The following is a 26,514-nucleotide window of genomic DNA, read 5'->3' on the forward strand; positions in this document are numbered from 1 at the left end:
CCCGACCCCACAGCCAGGAAGTAGTGTCTGGAACATCAGGTGCAGGGAGGCTGGACTCCATGCCTATGGAGACTCCTTCTGCACCAGCTTCTCTGAGCAGATATGTCATAGCTAGAGTGGGGAGTGGGTGTGCTGTCCTAGCAGCTTGTCGCTGCCCAACCTGGGGAAGGACGTGGATCTTTTCCAGAGTATAGTTGATCAAGGGAGGGAGGGAAGAGAACTGAAGGTAGCACCATCCCCAGGGGCTCAGGGTAGGCAGCTGACATCAGCCAGTAAGGAAAAAAGATCCATTTTTAAAACAGCAGAAGAAAAATTAAACTTGTAGCTCCATCATTTCATATAAAAAATCAAGGATGAAAATAAACATGGTTCCAAGTTATTTTATTCTGAATTTATTTTTAATGCCAATGACAACAAAATAGCTCTTTTATGAGTCATTTTACAAAACAGAAAACATGATTTCCTGAAATGGCATTTTACGGAAGCTTAAAGGAAACTAATATTTGACATGAGAAAGATGGAATGCAGCTAACTCTGTTCACCTGGGGGTCTTCCGGCACCCCGCTCCCCAGAATGTTCTCACCTCTCTTTAGCTACCTCCCTCTTCTTCCCGCAAATCTCATTTATGCTGTTATTTCCTCAGGGACTTCTCTGGTCACTCCTTATTTTATTTTTTTTATTTAAATTCAATTAATTAACATATAGTGTGTCATTAGTTTCAATGATTCATCAGTTGCGTAAACACCCAGTGCCCATTACATCAAGTGCCTTTCTTAATGCCCATCACCCAGTTACCCCATCCCCCACCCACCTACCCTCCAGCAACCCTCAGTTTGTTCCCTAGAGTTAATAGTCTCTTATGGTTTGCCTCCCTCTCTGATTTCATCTTATTTTATTTTTCCTTCCCTTCCCCTGTGTTCCTTGGTTTTGTTTCTTAAATTCCACATGAGTGAAATCATATGATAATTGTCTTTCTCTGACTTATTTCACTTAACGTAATACCCTCTAGTTCCATCCATGCAGTTGCAAATGGCAAGATTTCATTTTTTGATGGCTGAGTAATATTCCATTGTATATATATACCACATCTTCTTTATCCATTCATTTGTCAATGGACATCTTGGTTCTTTCCATAGTTTGGGTATTGTGGACATTGCTGTTATGAACTTTGGTGGTTACCTCCTCATTTTAAATAAGGTCCTCCCCTCCTTGGTTACATGCCCTCAAAGAACACTATACTATTTCTTCATTGCATTTCTTGAAATTGTGACAACTGTTTTGTATGTGATTATGTGCCAGGCACTTAGACACATGGATGTGCAGACCCAGACAACCCTGCTCTCTTGGAGCTCACAGTCTAACTGGGGGAGAGGGATAGTTTCTATGTCTCTCTCCATCAATTATACTAAGAAGTGCAGAATTCCAGAAAACAAATGGACTTCAGGCAAGAACCATGAAAGCAGATAGCAGGGCACACAGCTACTCATTCTTACCCATTAAACATACACATAAACATATGTCTCCTTTATGAGATGTTGTCTGTCCTGTTTGGCACATCTTAGGTGCTCATTAAATGTTTATTAAAAAACTTAATGAAATGGAAAGTAACCACTTACAGCATGTGGCTAGTGATGTAGTTAATGCCTATGGCTCCTGGTTCAAGGCTGAAGGCAGCAGGCCTACAAGATAAACATTTCAATTATTATCACTAATAATCCCACAAGGTACATGCCAACTCTCATCTTTGAGGTGGATTCCAAACCTAATAAGTCACTTGCCTTCTTTAACTTAGCTGTTCTGTCCCCTGGGTTCTGCACTGTTGACACTAGCTCCTTGAAGAAATGTGCTTGTTGTGACATGAGCTTTTGCTGATGTTCTTCTTAGTCTCTGGATGGTCCTTCTAATAGTCTTCTGCAGTCCATTTCTAAGATGTTGGTCCTCCTCAGGCTTCACTCTCTGTTTCCTGCCCAAGGCCCAACATGTACTGAGCAAGAAGAGAAAGCTCGGTTGCCATCTAGATGGGAGTTCATTTACTTACTTTGCTGAATAAGCACTCGTACAGCAAAGACTAAGTTCCAGGCACTATCTTAGATGTTTTGTTAAATAATGATTGAATTATGGTTAATAACTTTCACAACTCAAGAGTAAGACATGACTGGAAGAAGAATTCCAGACTCATATCCAAGAAATGGTGGTGCAAATGGGTGGTGTTAAGAGAACTTGGGCTGTCCCATAAACTCTTACAGCATCTCCTTTCTTGAGAAATAGCCAGTTGTCCATATCACTAAACACCACTGTGAGAAGCCCCTGGTCACTCCTACCCAGAGTGCCACCTCTCAGCCCCTTCCTCCAGGTGCTGGTCCCCACCATATTCATCCGAAATGTGCATATATCATCGCAGGCATGTGTCCCAAGCACCCCCAGCCCTCCAAAATAGTGCCATCTTCCTCCTGCCTGCTCCATCTTATATGTTCCTGTAGACCCATCCAACCTGGCCACGGTCCTCAGCATCTCCCTCTTCCCCTGCCTAGCCCATCAGTTCCAGTCCTTCCAGTCCCTCTTGGGCACTCTGCTCTTCCACCTCTCACCATCTTTCTGTCTCCTGGCTCCTAGATGATTATGAGAGTCTCCCCGCTGGTCTCTTTGCTTTGGGTCCCCTCTCTCTTCTCTAAGTATATACTTTCCTAGATGTTAGATACTCTACTTTACTAGATGTTCTAGATACTCTCCTTCACACCTCCTCCAAATGACCTTGTGGAAAATGGAAATCAGATCACGGTACCTCTCTACATAAAATTCTTCAACGGCTTCTTCTTGTCTTCAGAATACTATAGGGAAGTCTTTATCTGGAAAGGGCAAGATAAATAAGCTGACAAGTCTAGCCTTACCTTTGGCATATGTGTCTTCATACCTGTGTGCCACAGGCATCCCAAGCTGCATCCCTGCCTCACCTTCCCCATCCCCTCTGCCTCTGAATAGGCAATTCTGCCTGCCTAGAATCTACTTCCCACTTCCTCTGACTGGTTAACCACTCCTTCTCCCCAGACCACCAGCTGAGATGGCAGAGGATGGCAGCTAAGTATATGAATCAGTCTACCTGGATTCAAATCTCAACCGCCATTCCTGCAGGGTGACCTCATGCTACTGCTTTTCCATGCCTCAGTTTCCCCATCTACAAAATGAGGGTGATGGTAACCTACCTCATAGAGTTATTGTGAGGACCAAAAAAGCTAATGTATGTAAACACATGATGGCCCATGGCAAGCACTATGTGAGTTTTTATTACGATCAACTCCTGCATATTACCAGCTTTCTCCACAAACCCCTACGTATACATTTTATTTGTTCATTCACCGAACACCTTGTCTGTTTATTTTCAGTCTCTCACCTCACTGCAAGATCCTTGAGAGCAGGGCTGGGTTTTATTCATCCCACCAACATCTAGCACAGAACATGGCAAAGACCGGAAGCTCAGTGGAGATTTGCAGTCCTAGCAAATAATGCCAGTTTTCAGCTGTGCTCTCACACACCCAACCTGGCACAGAGGGGCCAAGCCTTATCATTTAATGCAAGACATTGAACCACACTGATAGGAAAGAAGCAAGGGAAGGTGTCGTTTTAAGGAGAGGATTGTACTTTATGTCCACAGGCAATAGATACAACAGATCTTGAAATAGACAACATCTGCTTGCAAAATCTGTAGCATGATTTTAAGCATTTCCTTGTCAAAGTATTGAGGAAAAATGAAAAAAATATATTTTATTCGTGTCCAGAAAAATTGGATGGTGATAGCCCCATGGAATGTTCATTTAAAAAGGGGAAGAATTCATTGAGGGCTTAGAGAAATTATGACTAGGCAAAGGGTAAAACTGCTAAAACCTCTTACAGGTGCAAAAGATGATCACTATAAGACACTCTTAACTATAGGGAACAAACTGAGGGTTGCTGGAAGAGAATTAGTTGGGGGGGATGGAGTAATTGGGTGAAGGGCATTAAGGAGGGCACTTGATGTAATGAGCCCTGGGTGTTGTATGCAACTGATGAATCACTAAACTCTACCCTGAAACTAATAATACACTCTATGTTAACTAACTTGAATTTAAATTTAAAAAAAAAAAAGATGATCACCATTTTCTAGCAAGTTGGAATCATCACAATTTGCTGAAGTGTGTTAGGCAGTAAAACAGTTGAATGATACAATTTCTAAATGCAAAGCTTCTGTGTAATTATACATATACACCATGCATATTTTCCGCAATGGCATTTGCATATTCCTATTTGCATTGTTTACACAAAAGCATGTTTCTTTACTTTATGAAAGAAGGAGATTTTTCAGGTAATTGTCCCCACCCATGCTTGTTGCCTCACTTGCTCCAGTGAGAATCTAACCTCCTTTATTCATCCCTGAGTAAGAGGCGATGCACATGACTTAGTCAGGAGATCTGAGCTCCAGTAGGGTCACTGCATTCAAGCTGCATGTTTAACAGGTCTCTTCACTTGGCTGAATCTCAAGCTTCTTTATCTGTAAAATTAAAAATAGTACCTACATCACAAGTCAGGTTCTGAGGTTTGAATGAGGTAATGAGCACTAAATTTTTGGAGACTGTGAAGCACTTTGGGTGTCCAATAGGAACCCACCTACGTCTTTCAGGCAAAATAATGGAGAATTCCAGGGTCTCTGTAAAATCACCATAAATATTTCTTTGGCTTCGGAGTTGGACAGGCTTGGATTCCTTTCCAGATTTCCTAGGTATCTTTAACCACAGTGACTTCAGTTTCCTATAGAATAACCTTCAGTTTCCTATAGAATAATCATATCAGTCTCACAGCATTTACTGAGTATTTATGATGTTGGATGCATTACGTAGACGATCTTATTTGATTATCATTGCAGTTCTCATCTTCTTACCCACAATGTCAGCACCTTCACTTCCACCTCATTCCTTAAATTCCAGAACTAGACATTCTTCCCTTTGCCAAATCTGTTTCTTCTCTAATTCCTATTGAAATGCAAATACTCTATACAGGAATGTATTAGTCAGAGTTCTCCAAAGACAGACAGATAGATAATAACAAATTGGCTCACGTGATTACAGAAGCTAAAAAAAATTCCCAAGATTTGCTATCAGCAAGACAGAGACCCAGGGGAGTGAAAGTGTAGTTCCAGACAGAATCCAAAGGCCTGAGAAGCAGGAGAGCATATGGCTTAAGTTCCAGTTTGAAAGCTGGCAGGCTCGAGACCCAAGAAGAGCCAATGTTTCAGTCCAAGTCCAAAGACTGGAAAAGACCAGTGTCCCACCTCAAACAGTCAAGCAAAAAGAGTTCCCTCTTTCTCAGCCTTTCTGTTCTATTCAAGTTTTCAAATGATTAGATGAGGCTCAACCACTTTGGGAAGAAAAATCTGCTTTACTTAGTCTACTGATTCCCATGTCAATCTCATACAGATTGGTCTGTATAAGACCAATCATACAGACTCTCATAGATATACCCACAATGATGTTTAGTCAAATATCTGGGCACTCCATGCCTCAGTCAAATTGACATATAAAACCAACTATCCCAATGAGGGTCCATGAGAGTTCCATCACAACTTAAGTTGAATAATGCTCCCTGAACTTTCCTTGCAGATTTCAATGAGTTGGTGGAAATATCTGAGAGATAGGATTTTGGAAGGTGCTCCATCAAAGGACAGGTGGGTCTAAATGTGGGAAGAAAAAGCAGAGAATACCAAGTACCAAATTAGCTTCACAGATTTCCAGAAATATGACCAAACCTGTTTTATATATATTGTCACATTTTATTTTTCCATTAGTCATCCATTCATATATTTATATATTCACTTTTCAACTGACAATTATTGAGGGCATAATATGGTCTAGGTATTACATGGGTGCAAGAGCCAAACAATCAACTAAAGTATGAAGGTTGCCCTCAAAGTACACCTGGAAGCTGACCTCGTTTTCAAGTTTCTTCTGAATGATATGCTTATGAAACCCTAGACCTACAGGTTTGGAGTTTGCCTTAAGTCTTACGTAGTTCAACCTCAAACCCAGCACCACCAGTGACACCACCATCTCTACCAGGGACTTCAGACTTCTACTCCTATCTACATAGACTAGGATCTCACAACCCACCATCTGAGTTAACATTCCTTTGTTTTTCAGTTTAATTCTCAGTGGAAAAAATTCCTATTTCAGCTTTTATCCCCCCCAGTCCTATTTATATCACACAGATGAACACAAAACAGTCAATAATTCCATAAATGCATATCCTGTTACTTTCTTCTTAGCCCAGTTTGATTACAACAATGATGAGATGACAATGACCCTTAATGACAATTTCTTAAATTCCTATTCCATGCCATGCCCTTTTATAATTATCCTCATGTTATTCTCACAACCTACAAAAGCTAAAACAAAGTGTCCATTGCCCAAATAAGTAGACCAAAATTTAGACACAATGAATAATCCGCTCAATGTTCCCAAGATAGTGAAGAGCCAAGTTGGGTTTTGAAGCCATTTCTGTGTGACCTCTAATCTATTCTTCACCTGCCACACTAGGTAGCTTTGCTGAAAAGGAGCCAGCAAAGAGAATATTAAAAGCAAATGTGTCCTGTACATACCCAGTTGCCTTGTTAGCTACATGAAGAATGTGTTTGAGTGTGAGAACCATTCTTGTTGGACCCGTGAACTTAGTGCATTATTTGGGGGAAAGTAGGTAATAATTCTTTTCTCACAAGTTCATTCATTGCTGAAATTTTGTTTTCACTACACAAATACTTGCAAATACTATCGTAGTTTCTTTTGTTCACAAAGAGAAATGATGGGCTGAAATTTCTTGGCCACTCCAACCCTCATTCTGTAGGGACTTTCCTAATTAAGTCAGTTTTGCAGATTTTTAGAAGATTGTCTTTGTTTTGCCCAAATATTCACATCCCCAGATTTTAGATGTTAAATAAATTACACTAAGGCTCACAGATTTTCAGAAATATGTCTATGAGTAATTGAGTAACTGGGTAAATGGGTAACTTTGGGATGGAAGCAGGCATGGGGCCAACCTAATGTCAGTGAGATTACAGCCCTGAATCTATATGATAGCCTCTGGTGACTTCAGGTACATAACTGACTTTTCTTGAATGGGCTTTAGGATTTCTTTTGCAATCACATGTGTCTGGAATCATTCACCTGTGGCAGGAAATGTGTCATAGATTGGGAAATGATAGATGGGTTTGCAAGCCATAGTTAAACATTTCTCAGTTGTTCCCGGCAAATAAGACGTCGAGGGCACATTCCCTGCCCTTCTGCCTCAGTCTACCCTAGACTGTAACACTGGTTCTCAGACTCTGATATGCATGAGAATCACCAGGGGAACTTATTTTGAATGCACAGCACTATACCTAAAACCCAGAGATTCTAATTATGGGATGGGTCCCTGGAATCTGCATTTTTAACAAGTATCCCAGGTGGTTCAGAGAAAACAGTATAAAATCAACCATAGGGGAAACTTGTCTTAACCTCATTCCCTAGAAAAGAGAACTTAAAGCATTAACGGTTGGCTACTTCACCAGAAAATTTGATCTTAGGGAAGGTGGAATGAAGGCACATGGGAACGTGACAGGTTAGGAGGGAGACCCAGTGTGGTAAGATGGTACTGAGCTGGCTGAGCATTTTGTATCATGCCCATGTAAGTATTCCATCCCACTATCGCTTGGTGCTATATTCCTAGGGTCTTCTAAAACTATTGAGTCCTGGACAGTCCTTTTTGGGGAATGAAAGGGAAAAGCTTATTTGCCAGCTTATATTTCCCAATATTGCCCAATATTCCCTATGTGTTTTAACTCCTTATAGTCATCCATCCTTATACTTCCGTTTGGGTTCTGCATAGGCTTAAGTGAGTACCGCAGTGTCTCATGCTTCAGTGGCAAGTGAGGTGCTCAGCTTCGGAGGAGAGAGGCTCAAGGAGTGAATACCAGGCTAGGTGCTGGCCGACTGTGAAGTAGATATGGGGTAGATGCAGCAGAGATGGCTGATGGAGCTCATGTGGGATATGACTGTAGCCAGAGCTGGGTCCAGACAGATCTCCAAAAGGACCTGTGGTGGCACACAAAAGCCATCTGTTACAAAGTCCGTGGTCAGCTTCCTCCTTACTCCATCTACCTAGAGAAGAAAGTCTATGGACCAGGACAAAATGGAGTCCTCAAAGACAGCCAGAGGGACTGAACTCTGTGTGAGCTATTTAAATGAAATTCAGAGCTGGCAACTCCCCTCTTCTCACCACATGCATCTCCATTTTGAACAAGATGGACTGGAGAGCCGCATGCCTGGAAAGTGGCCCTGGACCAGGCTGAGTGGGAGAAGGAAGAGAGCCTTGAGGTTGTGACTTGGGGAAAGGGCTTCACTCGCCCTTCTTATCTCTTACCTCTGCCACAGTAAGATCCAGAAGGCCCTGCAGTGTCGGGATGGGTATAAAGAGAAGCAGGCATGGAGCAGGACATGGAGTTTACTCTGGGAGGAAAAATAAAATAAAGAAAGGTTTCAAGTCAGCCAGGTGTGAGTTAGGTCAAGCCTGGATCCAGCTGCTTTCTGGTTTGATAATACTAAAATTCTCAGAGATTCGATCTCCTTCTTTTTAAATAGGGATGATGCCCACCTTGAGAAGCTGTGCCAGTGCTTATCCAAAACAACATAGCACCTGGGGATATACAGGCATCCAACCAGTGTGAGTGAACGTATTCCTCACCTTCTTGTTCAAGGTATAATCTAGTGTTGTAAATATAAGCTGAAGGCCTGCACTCAGTCCCACCTGGTTGGATAAAAATTAAATAGAATTTGGGAATCTCTCACAGTCAGAAAAAGAAGGAGGTTTATTGCACGCTGTTTATGCTGTTGGTGCTTATGCTGCTCGAAAGACTGATGTGGCAAATGTAGGGTCCTGGAAGGTGATTCAGGGATGGTTTCCCCACATTCCCCATAACCGAGAGCAAAGGCTGAGGGAGCTGGTACACCATGTTGAGAAGACAGGGCAGTCTTTCTGTTGAAAGGCCTAGGAGACTTGAATACATTATCTCAAGTGCTAATTAAAGAGAAATTACAGCTGCTAGTCACAGAATCTCTGACCCCTGGCATTTAAAGCCATGGACTCCCCACAAGAATATGGTCTATCATATTTGCATTCCTGAAAAACCTCAGATCATTTATTTAAAATCACATAAAAAAAAAACTTTGTTTCAGTGAGGATAAAAAGGGTTTGGAACTGGTCTTGCAAGTTCTTGAAATAATGGTGTTTCAAAGTTATAAATGTATGTCTCTACGTTAGTTTCCTAGAGCTATAACATGTACAAAAACTAGGTGGCTTCCAACCACAGAAATGTCTTCTCTTACAGTTCTGGAGGCCAGAAGTCTTCCATCAAGGTGTCAATAGGCTTTTGCTCCCTCCAAAGCCTATAGCATAGATTCCTTCCTTGCTTCTGCCAGCTTCTACCAGCCCAGGCATTCCTTGGCTTGTGGCCACATGACTCAGATCTTTGCCTTCATCTTTATATGGTCATCTTCTCCCAGAGCATGGCTGAGTCTTCACATGGTATTCTCCTTTCTGTGTGTCTCTCCTCTTGTTACAACAACACAGTCATCTTGGCTAGGAACACCCAAAGGACCTCATCTTCAATTGGTTGCATTTACAAAGACCCTACTTCTAAGAAACCTTTCGTTCTGATATACTTGGGTTATAATTACAACATATCTCTTTAGGGAGGACACAATTCAACCCACAGCAGGTCTAAAATCACTGAACAAATCCATTCTTTAATTATACCTAACTTTCACTCCTGAATCTTTTCTCCCGTCCACACAGTCAGAATCACTATCACATTGCTTCTTACACATTCTCATCCCTTTCACACCCATGGGTACAGTAGACCAGGGTCAAGAAGAACCAAATAAAGCATCAGTCTTGCAAACCCAACAGCTTCCCTGACACCCCGGAACTGGTTCTACTTCCCAACTGAAATTCTCTTACATATACACTCACAGGCCTACAATGAAATCCTGGGCCCCTCATCGATTGATTATAATACATTCAATCCATATTAGGCTGTCGCGCAGTACAGGAGACATGCTTTCATCTAAAACCTAGTACTAACCCTATGGAGGCTTAGTATTCAAGTTATTTGGCGTCAATTGAAACACCTATTTAACCCTTTACTTTCTCTTTTCCATTTGCTTACCTAAAAGGCTGCATAGTACTGTTCCAGGTGCCAGAACAGAGCATAAACAACACAGATCAATCCCAGGTCGCATGGAGGCTGCATCAGTGAGTATCTACTCTGTGCGCAGGGATGCTCACTATGGCAGATCCCAACAGGGACAAACTCCGTCATCGTGGATCACCCTCCTTGTTCTCTCTCTAAAGTGCCATAGAATTCTCTCATTCTTACAAGCTGCTTCTTAAGATCATAGTTGTGATGGACTGAATGTTTGTGTCCCCTCAAAATCTATACGTTGAAATCCTACACACACACCCCAGTGCAAGGGTACAAGTAGATGGCACCTTTGGGACATGATTAGGACGAGATGAGGCCATGCAGGTGGGAGGACCCAAGAATGAATCAGTGCTCTTGTAAGAGTCACTAGAGAGCTTGCTCCCAATCTCTGCTGTGAGGATACAACTGGAAGCTGGCAGCCTATAACCAAAAGACAGCTCTCACCAGACCCTAACCATGCTGGAGCCCTGACCTAGGACTTCCAGTCTCCCAAAATGTGAGGAATGAGTTTCTGTTGTTGATAAGCACCCCCAGTCTACGGCACTTTGTTACAACGGCCCAAACTAACAAAGACACGAGTCTTCCCCTGGTTGCTATAAAAATCTTTTAGGGTTTTTGATGTGTGATCATTAAGGAACCATGTTCCTATTGTCTCTTAGAAAATTCCAGAGTCATAGAAGTTTCCCGGCACAGGGATGGCAGCATGGGTTGTATGAAGAACTCCAGCCTTAGAATCCAAATCACAGGACCACCAGCTTCACAACTGCTTACTGTGGACCCAGCCCCCACTTTTCACTTCATTGAGCCTCTGTATCCCCTTTTTAAAGAAAGAAACATTATTGGCTGGGGCAAGCGACCTGGTTTGTCCTTGCCCAGTGGTTTCGCAGCTGCGGGATCCAGGCAACACTTATAACTTAACTGCTTTGAGTCTCAAAAATTATGCTGAGAGGTAGGTGCATTACAGACTGAAATGCAAATGAAGAACAAGTTCAGGAAAGGCAGGACAACTGGGTGGCTCAGTCAGTTAAGCATCTGACTCCTGATTTTGGCTCAGGTCATGATCTCAGTGTCCTGGGATAGAGCCCTGCATGGGGCTCCACACTCAGCAGGGCGTCTGCTTCAGAATTCTCCCCCTTTGCACCCCCCACCCCTGCTCTTTCTCATTCTTTCTAAAATAAATAAATAAACCTTAAAAAAAATGGAAAAGAATCTAAAAATTGTAGTTACCCTACTTATACCAGCTATGGTTATTCCTATTTGCCTTTAAGACAGAAAAGCAATTTTAGTCTCCTTCTCCTTCCTTCTAGAAAAGAAAAAAATTTAAAAAAGTAAAAAGGCAGAAGGAGAGAATGAGAGGCTAGAAGTCCTGTCTCCATTTAAAAGCCAAAGGTCCAACTCCATTTTTTTTTTAAAGATTTTTTTTTTTTAATTTATTTGACAGAGATAGAGACAGCCAGTGAGAGAGGGAACACAAGCAGGGGGAGTGGGAGAGGAAGAAGCAGGCTCATAGAGGAGGAGCCTGATGTGAGACTCGATGCCAGGACCCCGGGATCACGCCCTGGGCCGAAGGCAGACGCTCAACCGCTGTGCCACCCAGGCGCCCCCAACTCCATTTTTGGTGTTAAGCTTGGCCTCCTTCCTCTCTTCTATTCTAAGGTCCTGCCTTGCTCCACTGTCTCCCCTACTGATGGTTCATCCCACGTGCTAAGCAAAACCTATCAAGGATTCCTCCATGCTGTTCGTGCTGTTTTCTTTTTTCTTAATCCGATTCTCGCTTCAAGACCTAAATTCAACCAATGCGAAGACAGATGGTGTAGGGCCCTTTGCCCTGCCAATTTAGCAACCCTGGCAATGATTCAGCCTCCTGCATGGAGAGGGAGTGATTTTGCTTGCATGATTTAAAAATTCCACAGTGTTTTAACCCCCGGCAAAAGTGTTTGGCAAACAACCCATAGCAGATTTGTGTGTGTGTGTGTGTGTGTGCATGATGTCACACTCCTTACCAGATTTGTCTAAACAAGGCTTTGCTCAAGATAAATGGCTAACTGTGGCTGCCATTTAAATGTAGAATCAGGAGACAAAGCTGTGTGAGGCTGGAAAAAGATTTAGCTGAGAAGCTGGAACTTGTACCACTGTCTTCCTTCTTCCCCCTGACTCACCTCAGTGGTCAGTCAGGTTTGCTCCACTTCCTCATTTGAAAATGAGAGGTGTAATCTACAGCCAATTCTGTTCACCCAATTGCTGGTGATACACGGTGGGTTCTTGATATTGCAAAGGATTCCCAGATGAGAAGCAACAACAGCCACCCTCAAGGAATTTATGATTTAATGAGATGTAGGAAGTTCATTCCTCAAAGCTCATCTTTTCCTCAACAACCTTTTATGGGGTTATCTCCACTCAGAAATCCCTTCCCTCCAGACTGCACCTGGCTGAGTCTTTCTCCTCACTCAGGCCTCAGCTCAACTGTCATCCCTGCAGAGACTCAACCTCACACTGCCTGATATGAAGAAACCCTCTACCCCCTACATTCCTGCCACTCTCTGTCCTGTTATCCTGTATCATTCCTTCATTGAGCTGCACTTCCGCTTAGGTAATTCTTTCTCACTGGCATTTCACCAGGTACAGTAGCCTCTGCTGCTATTGGCTCCCATGGCCTTGGTAGGGCAGAGACACTAGTGTTCGGGAGCCCTCGTGATGCCAAAGCTGGGAGGGAGCTTGTGGGGGGCAGTGGGGATAGATGATTCTATCGCCAGGGTGGTGACGCTGAGACTGCTGTTTCATATGGGTAATAGTAATAATGATGCCAATGGAGGCATTATTGTGACAATTAAGTATGCATTTATGCAAAATGCATAGAACAATGAGATCTTAATGTTAGCTCCATGAGGCTGTTCCAGGGAAAAGTAGTGTGAACTGAGCACTGAATTCGTATTTAATAGATCTGTATTAATTGATAAACAACCTGGCATTTCTGAGAATGAAGAATCAGAGGAGTCCAAGGAAACTGAGCAGAGATTTAAGGGAAAAGCTCTTTCCTTCTGCATTTGCTTATCACCTACAACTTGTGACTTCCAAAGAAGTTATTCATGAATGCAACAAAATTTGGCTAGAAAATCAATCCAAACTTCAGAAATCTTATTATGCTCAGAATGGCCCCTGATCTCTGACCTGTGAGCTCTTACACTGAGCCTCAGGTCTACCTATGTTGGGATTTGCCTTCCTGTAGGATGTGTTAGGGTGGTTGGGCCAGGGAGCCAGGGATGCCTGAAGGTCCTTTTTGGAGAGAATGGACTTCTATGGGAACAACCCCTCCAGCTGTAATTCTCCAGACACCAGATGAATTTGAATATCAACTATGCTTATATGTTGAGGTTTTCCCTTGGAAGTTACTTCTTGACAATCAGGAAAGTTGCCCAAATGAGGACACAGACCCAGCTGACATTGAATGTCTGAAACACGGTACAGAACTCAACTCACACTCGCACCAAGATTCCCCTTTCCAGAGTGCTCATGTGAAGTGTGAGATAGACCACAGCTAAAGGAGAGAGGCTCATAGCGTGCTTCCTGGAAGAGATAAGATATACGACAAAAGGCAATTGGCATGAGGTGATCCCCCCTCAGGGACCCAGAGTCAAACTGCCCAAGGCCCAGACACAAACCGGTGCTAAGCTATAAAAAGTGCCAATTAACCTAGGTTCTCATAGGAGCTCTCATATAATTCATAAAAAATACATGGATTTTGTTCCATCACAAGAGATCATACCCTCAACTGGGAATTCATAAAACAAACACACCCACCGTGATGGTGTTGAACAGTTTTTCTTGTGTTTGGGGTTTATGGGTGTATGTGCAAGCTGCACGGTCAACCCCAGGCCTTGATACGTCCCCGAGACCAGCTGTGTGGCAGGAACCTGAACTTGGCAATCACCACCCTCCAAAAGGAGGACACTAAACACCACCCAGTATTAGGGTGCTGACCCAGGACCAGCAATTTTTTTTTAATCACCTGAAGTTATTTTGCTCAAAAACTTTTAAAACAAAACAAATGAGAGAGCAAGAACAGTAGGAAAGTGGTTAAGCCAGGCTTTGTCATCTTTTACTTTTATTTATTTATTTATTTATTTATTTATTGTTTTTCCAACACATTGTCTCAGCTTTAGAGAAAAGCGAATGCTTCTGTGTAGAATGTTTATTCATAAGAAATCAGTTTCTCCAGGGAAAAGTGGATGACAGGTACTCCACGGGATCTCTCTACATGATTTTGGCATCTGCTTATGAATCTATAATAAAAAGTCCAAAATAAAATGAAGAGTTCAAAATAAAAATAGTTTAAATGAGACAATAATTTTTAAAGTATAGATACAAATTTCAGTTTATCCTTATGTGCATTAAATTCAAACTGAAAAAATATTTAGAGAACTCTTCGAATGGGCTCCAGTTGTTGACATGTGGTCACACCTTCTCTTCTATCTGCATTTATGAGGTAAATTTATCATTTTGTGCACTGGAAATGCTATGAGGTGAGTAGTGTCACACTCCTTTTTAAAGGTGAGAAAAGAAAGAATCAGTTAACTAGATAACTTGATGGAAGTCATTCAATGAGCGGATCCAGGAGGGATTTGAACAAAGCCAGAGTAATTCCAAGGCCTGACAGTCTTGCAGTTCTGCCTCCCAGCAGGACCTACAAGAGCCAGTAAAAGCTTTCTTTCCCTCCATCCCAGGAACTGTGGTCCTACTTGAACATAATTAGGTCTTGAAAGTCCTGCTTTCAGGTTTCTTGTGTTTATTTGATTTTTTTTTATTTTTTTCCTGCGATTCTTCCATACAATCTACCTAAGGTCTTCATACCCTGAGTGTGCGATTCTTCCATACAATCTACCTAAGGTCTTCATACCCTGAGTGGACTAGTCAGAGAGTGAAATCTTGACAAACTCATTGTGTCAAGCATTGAGAAATGTCCCTTTCAGACCCACAGGAAGCTTAGCCCATGTGCTGCATCCTTTGTTCACAGATGTGGTGGCTCATGCATCCATCAGGTTGTGTTTCTGGTGGCCTCATAGTATGCTTTCATGGCACCAGGGAAAACTAAGGGACTGATATTAATAAGATGCCAGGCACAGCACTAGACACTCTGCAGGAAGCAAGCAATGTAATCTTCACAGTAAAGATTATCGTCCCCAATTTACATATGCAACAGAATGGTCAAGTCCTTGGCCCAAAGCCAGGTAGACTTTCAGTGATACATCTTGGGAATTTTGATCTGGCCGTTAAAACCCAAACTCCCCTGGATTTTTCCAATACTCCCAGTATGACTCAGGATCCATGACCCAATAAACTATGTAGGCAGGGTGCGGAGTGTGGTGAGTAGGAGATAAGAACGCATGAAGGAATTAATTACAAAATAAATCGTCACTCAAATCAAAGATGACTGTGAGGGAGTCCTCCACCTGGGGATATAACGTGGACAGCAAAAAGAGGGAGATGTGGATGGGAACCTGTGGGTGGCTGGCTCAGACTCAAAGAACACAGCCAGTCTTTCTAGCTGCTTCTGCACCATGCTCTCCCAGTTGTCTCTGCCTTTCAGTCAACTTTGCTTTTTGAGGTTCCTCCAGTGAGCTACATATGCTGTCTCTTCCACCCTGGCATTTAGATATACAGTTGCTTTGGCCTGGAACATTCTCCCTGAACTTTACTCCCCCCTTCTCCTCTCCCTCCTGCTCCTTTCCCTACTTCCTTTCATTATCCCTCCATCCCTCCCTCCCTCTCTTCCTCCCTTCCTTCCTTCTTTTTCTCCTGACTTCTTTCCCTCACATCCTCTCCCCTGCCCTCTTTCCCCTCTTTCGGTCTAGCAAATTCCAACTCATTATCAAAGACCTCTAATATCACCCTGTCCCAAGGGGAGTTAGTCTTCCCCAAGCCCCCAGAGTAGAATAAATACCACTTACACTATTAACCACATTCTTGCTATACCAAACTATCTTCAATTCTTCTTTGGTAAAAAGCAGGGATTTTTCATATCATCAAGATTTGAGTTCCCACTGTGGTCCAGCTACTAACTAGATTCCAACATGGGCATTAGATTATTTCCTAAAGAAGACCACAGTAACTCCCTTCCCCGTATCTACCCCTTGGGTGATTTTCTCCCACATTCATTCTGGACTTGTCCTTGTGATTTGCTTTGGCTAATGGGACCGTAGCAAACAGGATGCAAACAGAGACTTGGAAAAGTCTTGAGCCTTGAGACTTTCCCTCTCTGCTGCACTAGGAGCCCAGAGGCTACCACGTTTTTGAGCCTGAGCTGGCCTGCTGGATTGTAAGAAGCCAAGTGGAGAACTGAGGCACCTGGCTGATTTCCTGCCAACCAACAGAAATGTGAATATAAGGACCCCATGTCCTCCAGTGGCCTGCCAGCCAACCGGCAGAGACCAAATAATCATATGCCGCTATGGGCTGAATTGTGCCCCCCACAACCAAATTCATATGTTAAAATCCTAACCTCTAGTGCCTCAGACAGTGTCTTCAAAAGGTGATCAAGTAAAAAGGAGGTCAAAAGGCTGGGCCCTACTCCCGTGTGACTGGTATCCTTATAAGAAGGGGAAATGTGGACACAGGCACAGGAAGAACGGCACGTGAGGATGAAGACGGCCATCTCCAAGGCGAAGACAGAAGCTTGGAACAGACCCGACCCTCACAGCCTCAGAAAAATCAATCCTGCGACGCCTCTGTTCAGACTGCTGGCTTCCAGAACCCGGAGAAAATGCATTGGTTCTGCTTTAGTGGCCCACTTTGTAGAGCTTGCTATGGTGGCCCCAGGAAATTAACACAGGCCCAGACCAAGTGAGCCACACGGTAGTGAGCTCAGTAAAATGGCTACTCTTTGAAGCCCCTCCTGCATCAAAGCTAATTGATAAAGTGAGTGAATTACTTGAATTTCCCCAGGCTTCAGTTTTCACAGTCACAAAAGGGGTTTAAATGTCTTTTCCTCACCTTATTATCAGTAAGATTTAGTAGGATAATGGCTGCAAATTGCTCAGCACAGTTCTTGGCACATAATTAACATTTGATGAGTGCTTACTTTAACATTACCTTTGGGGTATCTGTTAAGTCAAAACCAGATTTATCTACCCAAGGAAAGATAAACTTCTACCTTTGAGTTTATCTTAAATGATGTTGGGATTTAGTATGGAATTCAATGTCAATTTATACAAAACCAGAGAGTTGGGTGGCAAGTACCGGATTCCAGCAGGCACTTGCAAGAACTCGCTCCTTAAATAAACCAGAAGTAAGGCAGAGAAAAATTAAATATGCTGAGTGCCGAATATGTGCCCCAAACCTTGCTACATGTCTTAACTTCCATCATTTTGTTCATTTCTTGGAACAGCTCTAAAATACAGATATTATTATCCCTTGATCATAGACATGGAAGCTAGTTGTGAAACTGCAACTTGTCCAAGATCATGCAGCTAACAATGAGTACAGCAGGAGTAAGAGCCAGACATGACTCTTGCCAGACCCCATGTTCTCTCCATTGCACCTGAGGGATCTGGTCCATGTGTCTTGTGTGGTCTCAGGGAGCCACGGGCAACATCAAGTCATAAGATAAATAGTGTTCAGCACGCATGTGAAATAAGACCAGCAAAACCCACCTTTGATGTTTGAGTGTTGCTCAGCAATCCACTTTATTGTGTTCTAGTAATTGTGAAGGGCCACTCAGGGACTCCATGTGTCTTTAAGGACACCCTTTTGGGTTGGGAGACCTTAGCCTCCAACGGCTTCATGCACTGCATTTCGACTGAAGAGGAAGCCCTACCCACACACAGGTCCTACCACCCTAATCTGTGGTCACATTTCACAGGAAACCAAACCTAAAACGGACCTAGGAGGGGCTTTCTGCTAAAGGACACTGCTTAGCATTGAGAATAGTTCACTCCACTCCCTTACGGACTACTGGCTCCCGGAGTTTTCTGCAATGCTGCCACGGTGTCCCCTCGCAGGAGGCCAACATCTCAGCACGGGACCTTGTGCACCTCCACGCTCTTCAGGTAAACTAAGGAGGCCAGCTCCATCTGACTGGGCATCTCACTGGCATAAATGATCATTAGGAAAGAACTGACACCAAGCAAAAAAGGTTTTTATAACATTCAATGCTGGGCCTTCTATAAAGCATCGAATGGCATAAAGAAAGCCAGCTCCCTTAACTCGGTTTTTAAAGAACCCTTCATTCTGCTGGAAGAAAGAATCAAGATACATACCTATTAAAAATTAAAAGACTAGATGTTTTCAATCTTCTCATCCTGGAGCTTGGACCCCCTGACTCTTTGCTACTAAAATCTAAAGGCCAGGCAGGTTGCTGGCTTTCTTGGCTGACCTTCATTAGGACAGCCCCCTAGAAAGGCAGCCTCAATTCAAAGTAGGTCATTGAAAGTAGAAGTCAACTCCTGGAGCCCCTGTGGATATATATATATATTTTAATGTTCTAAATTGAAATAGCTTCCTTTCCGGTTTGGTGTGACTTTGGAATCATGCCGACCATCCTTCCATTCACAGAGATGAGGAGCCCAAGAGTAAGAGTGAAGGTGGGTACGATGTTCACCCTCCAAGATGCTGGGAGGTGTCTCTGCCAGGTTTTTCTTGGAGAGAATAAACAAAGCATAAATGAGACAGAAAAGAGAGTCAGTGTCCTCAAAGTCTGTCTGCTTTACAAGATACTGACGTGGCTGCAATTTATCAATACTGATTTTTTTATTGTGTGCCAGTGTTATTTATCTGATTATCTCTTTACCTCTATTGTAGCATAGACCCTCTATGATGTTGTTCCATTGGATTCCTGAGGGTGGGGGCCCTCAAACCACAGGGAATGGTTATTTCAAATCTCAGGAAGACTGCCGTAGGTCAAGACAATGGGAGGTCTACCAGAGAAATGATAAAACTTCAGAAAGCCTCAGAGAAACTCAAGATCAAATATGCCCCCAGAAAAGCAGGAAAGGCAACTGGCATTTACAACTCTGTCTCTTGCTGGCCAGTCTGTGTGCATTAACTGACTTAATCTTCACACTCAACCTTGAGAGTTAGGTAGTATTTTCCTCCATTTACAGAGGAACTTGAGTGGTCCAAGTAAACGTTCAAGGTTGTCCAGCCACTAATGTCATAAAAGAATTCAAAAGTATCCCGAATGCACCTGAGCTGACCAATAAGAATGGTGTTTCTTGACAGCCTCGTTGGTTCATCTCGAAGCCGTTCCTGGAGTGGTGTTAGAAATATCTAATGGTGATATTCTTCTTCTCTCCAAGGAGCCCGCTCAGATGACTCCATGAACAAGACTATTCTAAAACCAAAGATTATACTTTTCTGTACCATCTGGTCAGTGCTGGCCTTAGCATCAGGGGACCCTATTTCTAGCTCACTTTGCCATGAGTCAGGTGCTGTCCTGGAAGGACTGTGGGATTTAACATCTGACAAGTTGGTCAGGATCCAAACGCTGCCACTTGGACCAGACATGTTACTTTATCTTCTCCAATCCTCAATTCCTGCATCTTTATAATGGACCAAGATCACATAACACTGGAACTGACAACTATTTAGCCTCAATAACATATTCATATTAAAAGAAATATGGTACATACTTAACACTTAGTAAGCACTCAATAAATAGCAGTTCGCTCGTCATTACTTTCCTTACCCCATATCAGTGCTGGCCTTATTCCTAAAACATGCCCATAATCACCATGGAATTATTAACACAGATAAATTTATGAATATTTTATTTTAATAATCTCATTAAACAATAGTAAAGGCAATTGCATAGCCTTGTACAAGCAGCCTTAACTAAGTAGGCAGGGCGACATCAAGTCATTTAAGAGATGTTGCCTCTGAGGCTCTGGGAAGTTGATAAGGTTGCACAGCATGGTGAAATAGAAAAAGAAAGAGCCTTGAGGTCAATCAACACCGTATATAAATGTGATGTGTTTCTTGTGTGTCTTCGGGTAAGTGACTTAATCTCTCTGAGCTTCAGTCAGCTGTTGTTGGTGTGTTATAATTCAAAACTGGGGAAAATAATACACTTTGTGAGTTGCTGTGAAGATGAGAGAAAATGTACATAAGATGTCTCACACAGAAATGACATTCAGGAAATGGACAAGTGGCAGCTGAACGGTGTCACTACCAAGGTCACACAGTGAGCAGCAGAGCTCGCTCTAGAAGCGTATTTTATGAACACCACTAAATAAAGCAGTTATGCTCATATGTCAACTATACTTCAATCATAATTTTTAAAAAGCAGTTATAGGCACCATTGCAGACAATTGCCGAGGTCTACCAAGACTTGAGTTCTGGAGACTTCCTCCAGGCTATGTCTACGTGTTCTAGGGTGAGAGAGATACAGTTCTCAAAGGGATTACATCATTAAACAGAGATAACTACTTGAATCTAAACCAGGTTGAAGATTTTTACTGATTGAAATAAAATGTCCTGTGATGTTGCGAAGTGAATTATCAATAAGTGTGAGAAAGATCTGGTTAAATAAGTTCAGTATCAGTAATTTAAGAAAGAAAAACTACCATGGGAAACAGAATTATGGAGAAAAGTCATTATGGGAACGCACTTTGTGGGTTTTGTTTCATTTGTTACTTTTGTGGCTGGAATACATTGGAAATCATCATCATGGTTCACTCTCTTTTTTTAGGAGGTATATTTATTCTTACTCTGTACAAGAGGAGATGAGGTTCACAGAGATTCCCTACATTGTCCACTTTACACAGTGAATAAGAGGGAAAGCCAGAAATGGGACCTAGGTCTACCTGAGTCCCAAGCTCCTGCTCCGTGCACAAGGCTTCATCAGTGCTCTACTGGATGTGTTCAGGGTCACGATCATAGCATCACTTTCCTACAAACTAAACAACAGCATTTTGGGACTCCCAGATAGACCACAGGCAATAGCAAAATTGGTGTATGAGTTTGGTTATTTTATTTCATTGGTGATGCTAATTGAAAGGCTATTTCCCAAACACTTAAGCATGAGAAATAGAAGTCTACTGTGCTGAAATGGCACCATACATAGCTATCTCCCGTCTAAACCAAGAGGAGTAAAAGATCTGAACATGACATGGAAATTCTATATCCATGTGTTTGAAGGCACAGCCTTCCATTGTGGTAGGTTTTCTGTTGAATTTAGTGTGAAATAAATACGAGGGCTGCCTAATAGCCCAGACCCAACCTCTGAGAGGGTTAAGCCTTTGTGGGGTTCCAGTGGACCCATATTTAATCATGGGCTTTGCAGATTTCATCTAAGGCATTCAAAGTGGATGGGACTCAGGGGTGTTGTCTCATCCTGGCATTCTGGCCCACACGTCTATCTTCTGTGACTCTGTTCAAGTGTTAAAAGTGTACTCAGGTTGTAAGTTCCTTTCCAGTAGGCAAATCTATGCAGGAAACCAAATTAATGCAGGGAGATAGCTTCCTGAAAACAAAGTCAGAGCTGTGTCATTACAATTGCTCAACTCACTGAGCTATTGCTGGTCTGATGTGTTGATAGGCACCCGGGAGCCAGTCTGCCCCATGACTCTTTATGGATAGTCATAGATCAGGTCTCCCTTACTCCTGGGCATGTCTAGGGATATCCTGACCAGCTCCACCTCTATAGGCATTCCCCATAAGAACACTTCCCTATCCCAAACTCCTACTTCTGTTCCCAAGCTCTTCCTACCACATGGCTCTACCCACTCTTTGAGAAAGAAATAACCTAGATTTGGGTTCGGACTGTTACTTCCCAGCAGAATGATTTCAGGCAACTTATTTAACCTCTCAGAATCCCAGGTTATCCTTTATAAGACGGAATTGCAATACCCACCCTCTGGACGTGTGGGGAGGAATGAGATGTTGTATAAAAAATTACGTAGTATAATGCAAGGCAATTATTAAGAGCAAAGTAAAGGATAGTGGCTATATTACCATTTTTAGCACAATTATCATGAGTTTAATTTACATTCAGGCAAACTTTCATTCGATTCTTTGGCTTCTTTTCCCTCTTTAAGAGTTTTGACCTAAAGAAGTCCTATTTTAAGGTGATTTCTCCAGAAAGCTAATTTCATCATTTTCATATTTACATTTATTTCATATTTACTTTAATCATTCATCTATCAAAACCTCAGTAGTATCTTACAACTCCCCAAATGTACCGATCCTCTGAAAATATTAAGACTTAGTAAAAATGACAGAAATTCCTTTAGAACACTTTCCTTGCCAATTTCAATTCCTCACTGTCCTTCACGGTACTGATACTTTTAGAAATTGCTCAATAGTTACCTGTTGAACTAGACCATTTATAGTTGACATTATACTTTCACTTCCATCATCCCACGTGGCCTTCAAACCCATCCTATGAGCAAAAGAGGGTGAGTGTTTATATCCCCTTTCTTCGGGCTGGAGAAACAGAGTCAAGGTTGCACACTGCTCTGTACAGTTAGGCGCACCCAGGCTTAAAGACTTGCCTCCCATCTTGCCAGGCGAGTGATCCTGAATAAAAGAAGGGGGCAAAGACAAAGTTAATTATATGGATGAACCTCAATTCAGGGGTTAAGTTCTAAATGCACTTGAAGTTTCAAAGGAAGCAGTGACCTCATCTGAATCCATACTGTGCATTTGTTCACTAGACAGATTTGGCTCAAGAGGGCTCTCGCTGAACAAAATGACAGAATTGTTCAATATTGAAAAATCTGGGTCATTTGGATTGTTGCCGTAGGATGGAATCTAAAGTAAACAGAGTGTCCTACATAGGGTTCTGGCATTCAGCAGATGGTGTTATTATTATTGTTGTTGTTGTTCTTGGTTACATTACTCTCAGTCCAGTGTCTATTAGATTACCTGGCTTTTCATGCCCTGTCTTTGGAGTTAAAGATGCTCTCAAAGTTCTTTGAGACCCACCTTACCGTAAAACAGATCTTCAGAAAATGATCAGCATATAGCAACTGCTTAATAAATGACTCTTTCAAGAATGACAGTACTTTCACCATGAGTCTTTAGATGTCTACGAGGAAGTAGGGTCCCTGGACTTGTCTTCACCCCAGGGCCAGCCTGTAAATTGTGGCATATGATGGCAGATAGATTATAGATGGATAGATGATAGATAGATAGATAGATAGATAGATAGATAGATAGATAGATATAGATAGATGATAGATAGATAGATAGATAGATAGATAGATAGATAGATGATAGATAGATAGATAAAGGACCTGGCATTACTAGCCGCAATCAGTGTGCTTCTGTGATGATTTTATAAGAGCCAAATACGGTGAGGAGAGCAGGTAAACCTTTTAAAAAATGATAAGGAAACATCTGATTAGGCTCTCAATAAACTACATACTATTTTTGCTACAGTCTAGTTTTATCTGAGCAGTAAAACCACTACAATGATAAGCGAGTAAGAAGACGGAAGGATGGGAGAGGAGAAGAAGGAGGGGGAAAGTATGTAGGAAGGGAGGACAGAAGGAAGAGAGGGCTGTGAGAAAACAGCATGACTGAGTGAGAAAAAGGATGAAGCAATAGGCTGCTTACTACAAAATGGGGAAAAAGGAAGAAAGAGAAAAACCCTACCACGGAAGGAAGGAAACGCTTTCTGCAGAAGAGAAAGAGATGACTTTTGAAAACAAAATGCACCAGAAGGGATATATTCCAAAATCTATAGATTGCATCAGATCATTAAGGGTGTTTTCAAAATCATTTAAAATTTTTTAAAAAATGGATGCGGTGCACATCGCCTTGAGATACTTAAGGGAAGTTACTTGTTACCAAGACAGTTGCAAAATTTTTTTTTCAATCTGTCCATACTTAATAGCAGAAAAACTAGGAAAGCAGTCTCCTATATTCCTCAAAAAAATCTATAATAACAATCCATTTGACTCCAAATGCCTTCATTCGTTGCAAAGCCAATAAAATTAAATGTTATACTTAATTAAATGTAGCTGATTGCTCTGACCAGAGTACAGAAATAGAAATCCAATCAGCATACAGCTTCCTTTAAGTCTGAGCATCTCTAAGATGTCACTTTCTCATTTTTTGTGTGAAAATAGAAGAAAATTGCATGTAATTGTGACCGAATTAATAAACATCGGCATCTGAGAGGTCAGATGTTTCAACATGTTTACTCAAAGCAAATGCATGCGTGCACCCACAGACACACGTGTGCACGCATAGACACATGTGCACACTCCCTGGTCCTCTTCCCCAAAATATTCACACCATAACCCCTCCTTCCCTGCCTCAACTCCAAGGGACATCAATCATTTGGGATCTGTTTGATGTGACTACGTAGAGACCAGATACATATTGTATGCACTGTATGCTGGGTTCTTTTCTGTTTTCCTGGTTTAATGAAAAAAGCATCAAGCCTTAATTCTGACCCTCCCCTCCAGCCTTGACCCAGTTTAAACTGCAGAGCTATATGGTACCTTCTTGACCGTCTCTAATATTCTCCTTAGCAGTTCATAGTTAGCTTTCAGCCATTTCCTGTGTCCGTTCAGGTACCCTGTCATTACGAGCATGATGTTTCTTAAACTTTGAAATAAAGAGGCTAGCATTTTTATAAGCCTTACCTTCAAGGAATAAGTGAGAAATATTTGAGAGCAAAAAAAAAATTATTCGCTGTAAAAGCATTGTTTTTCCTTCATAAAATATTAATTTCGGATCAGGTGAAATGCAGCAGAAATATTTATGATAACATATCCCTTTGCAAGCTCAGTTTGGTACCACTGGTGAATTCCCAGTGGAGAACAAGAGTTCTCCAGGATAACAAGGAAATGTGATTTGTTGCTTTACATATTTCCAATTGTTTAAACCGCTTATGGTACCATGAGGGTATTAATTATTTTCGGATTAAGAGCCACACCAGAACCAATACATTTATAAAACAAGTCTTTCCTTCCTAACATATTTGCCGAGACCCCAGGTGGGTTTCAAGCTCAGAAGCCGCCACCCGGTTTGAAAGCCCAAATCTAATGTACGTTCTTTGGAAATCTAAAGCAAACGACTATCTATAAGACCTTGCTTTCTTTATTTTAATAGTTTTCTGAAATATTTATGTGCTTTCACCATCAAATCCATTATCTTCTTAAAAAAGCTTTTCAACCCACAAAGTACTTAGCAAGCTAATTGAATATAATAACAGGGACCATCCCCTCCAAAACTGGGGGGTTGTTTGGCTAGAATGGGTGTGTAAGGCAGGGACTCCTCTAGTCTCAATACCCCACCTATGCTGTCCTCTCTTTGATATGGTCCTCTTTATCCCTTGAGAGCAGCGGATTGAGTTTTAATGGGAGGCAGCATAGCATAGAACAGTGATGCTCAAACTGGGCTTCATTTTGGACCCCAGAGAGCCTAGGTGTCTGTAAATCCCATGAGAACACTATCACTGAAATGAAAGCACAGATTTCTTAGCCAAAATTAGAGTGTATTCTGTTGCTTCTGCCTAGGCTTTGGAACCTAGTACATAGTCAAGCAATTATAACGCCCATGTTGGCATTTAGGATGAGATTTGCATTGGCATCTAATGTTTAATACAGTTGATATCTCTCCTTGTTGGAGAAATAAACAGTCATCCTGAAAAGAGGTAGGCTCACCCCACAGACTCCCCAGGGCCCCAGAATCTCCTGTCCACTCCCTCCCTGACTGTGGGTCCCTGTAGACAGAGTGCAGTCTCTTCTCGAGACCCCCAAGTGCTTTTGCCCACATCCCCACCGCAGAGCCAGCTCTGGACATAGTAGTGCCATTTGCACCGAGGACCCTGCTGTGACTGACAGATGGCACCTGAGCATCTCTTCTCTTTGATCACAAAAGTCAGGCTTACTTAGCCTTTGTTTCTCTGGCTAACTAGGAAGAGAAACTGAAAGAAATGCCCCTATTCATATAAAAAATAAATGTACAAACACATGAGATTTTCTCCCTGGCTGGACCTTATAGCCTCTCCGGGTTGCTGAGTGAAAGTAAGAAGAGCAAGCTTCCAATGATGATCTTTTATCTTGCTCACTCTCTAGACCCTGAAGCCCCTCGATGGCCTGCACCCCCTTCCATTATCATGCCCCAAGAAGGGTCAGGGTGACTCAAAAGGAGCTGTAGAGAAATGAGTAAGGAAATCTTCCTCTGACCCCATAGGAGCTGCGTGGACCCCTCTGGGCATGCCTTCCTCTGTGTTCCAATACCACCGTATGTTCCTCTATTATTTACAGATACATATTTAATTCCACTCCGTACAATCGCTTACAGCG

The 26,514-nt window shown here is 42.2% G+C and overlaps 1 protein-coding gene across 1 annotated transcript in view; it reads left to right on the forward strand.

Moving 5' to 3' along the window:
- Nucleotides 1-18,130: 18,130 nt before the first annotated feature.
- CLNK (cytokine dependent hematopoietic cell linker) overlaps nucleotides 18,131-26,514 on the forward strand; it is a 145,678-nt gene continuing 137,294 nt past the window's right edge. The window contains exon 1 of the mRNA XM_034670974.1: nucleotides 18,131-18,300. The gene's annotated coding sequence lies outside the window, so the exon portion shown is untranslated. The remainder of the gene's footprint in view (nucleotides 18,301-26,514) is intronic.

Source organism: Ailuropoda melanoleuca, chromosome 11, assembly GCF_002007445.2.
Source record: "Ailuropoda melanoleuca isolate Jingjing chromosome 11, ASM200744v2, whole genome shotgun sequence".
In the NCBI taxonomy this organism is placed as follows: domain Eukaryota; kingdom Metazoa; phylum Chordata; class Mammalia; order Carnivora; family Ursidae; genus Ailuropoda; species Ailuropoda melanoleuca.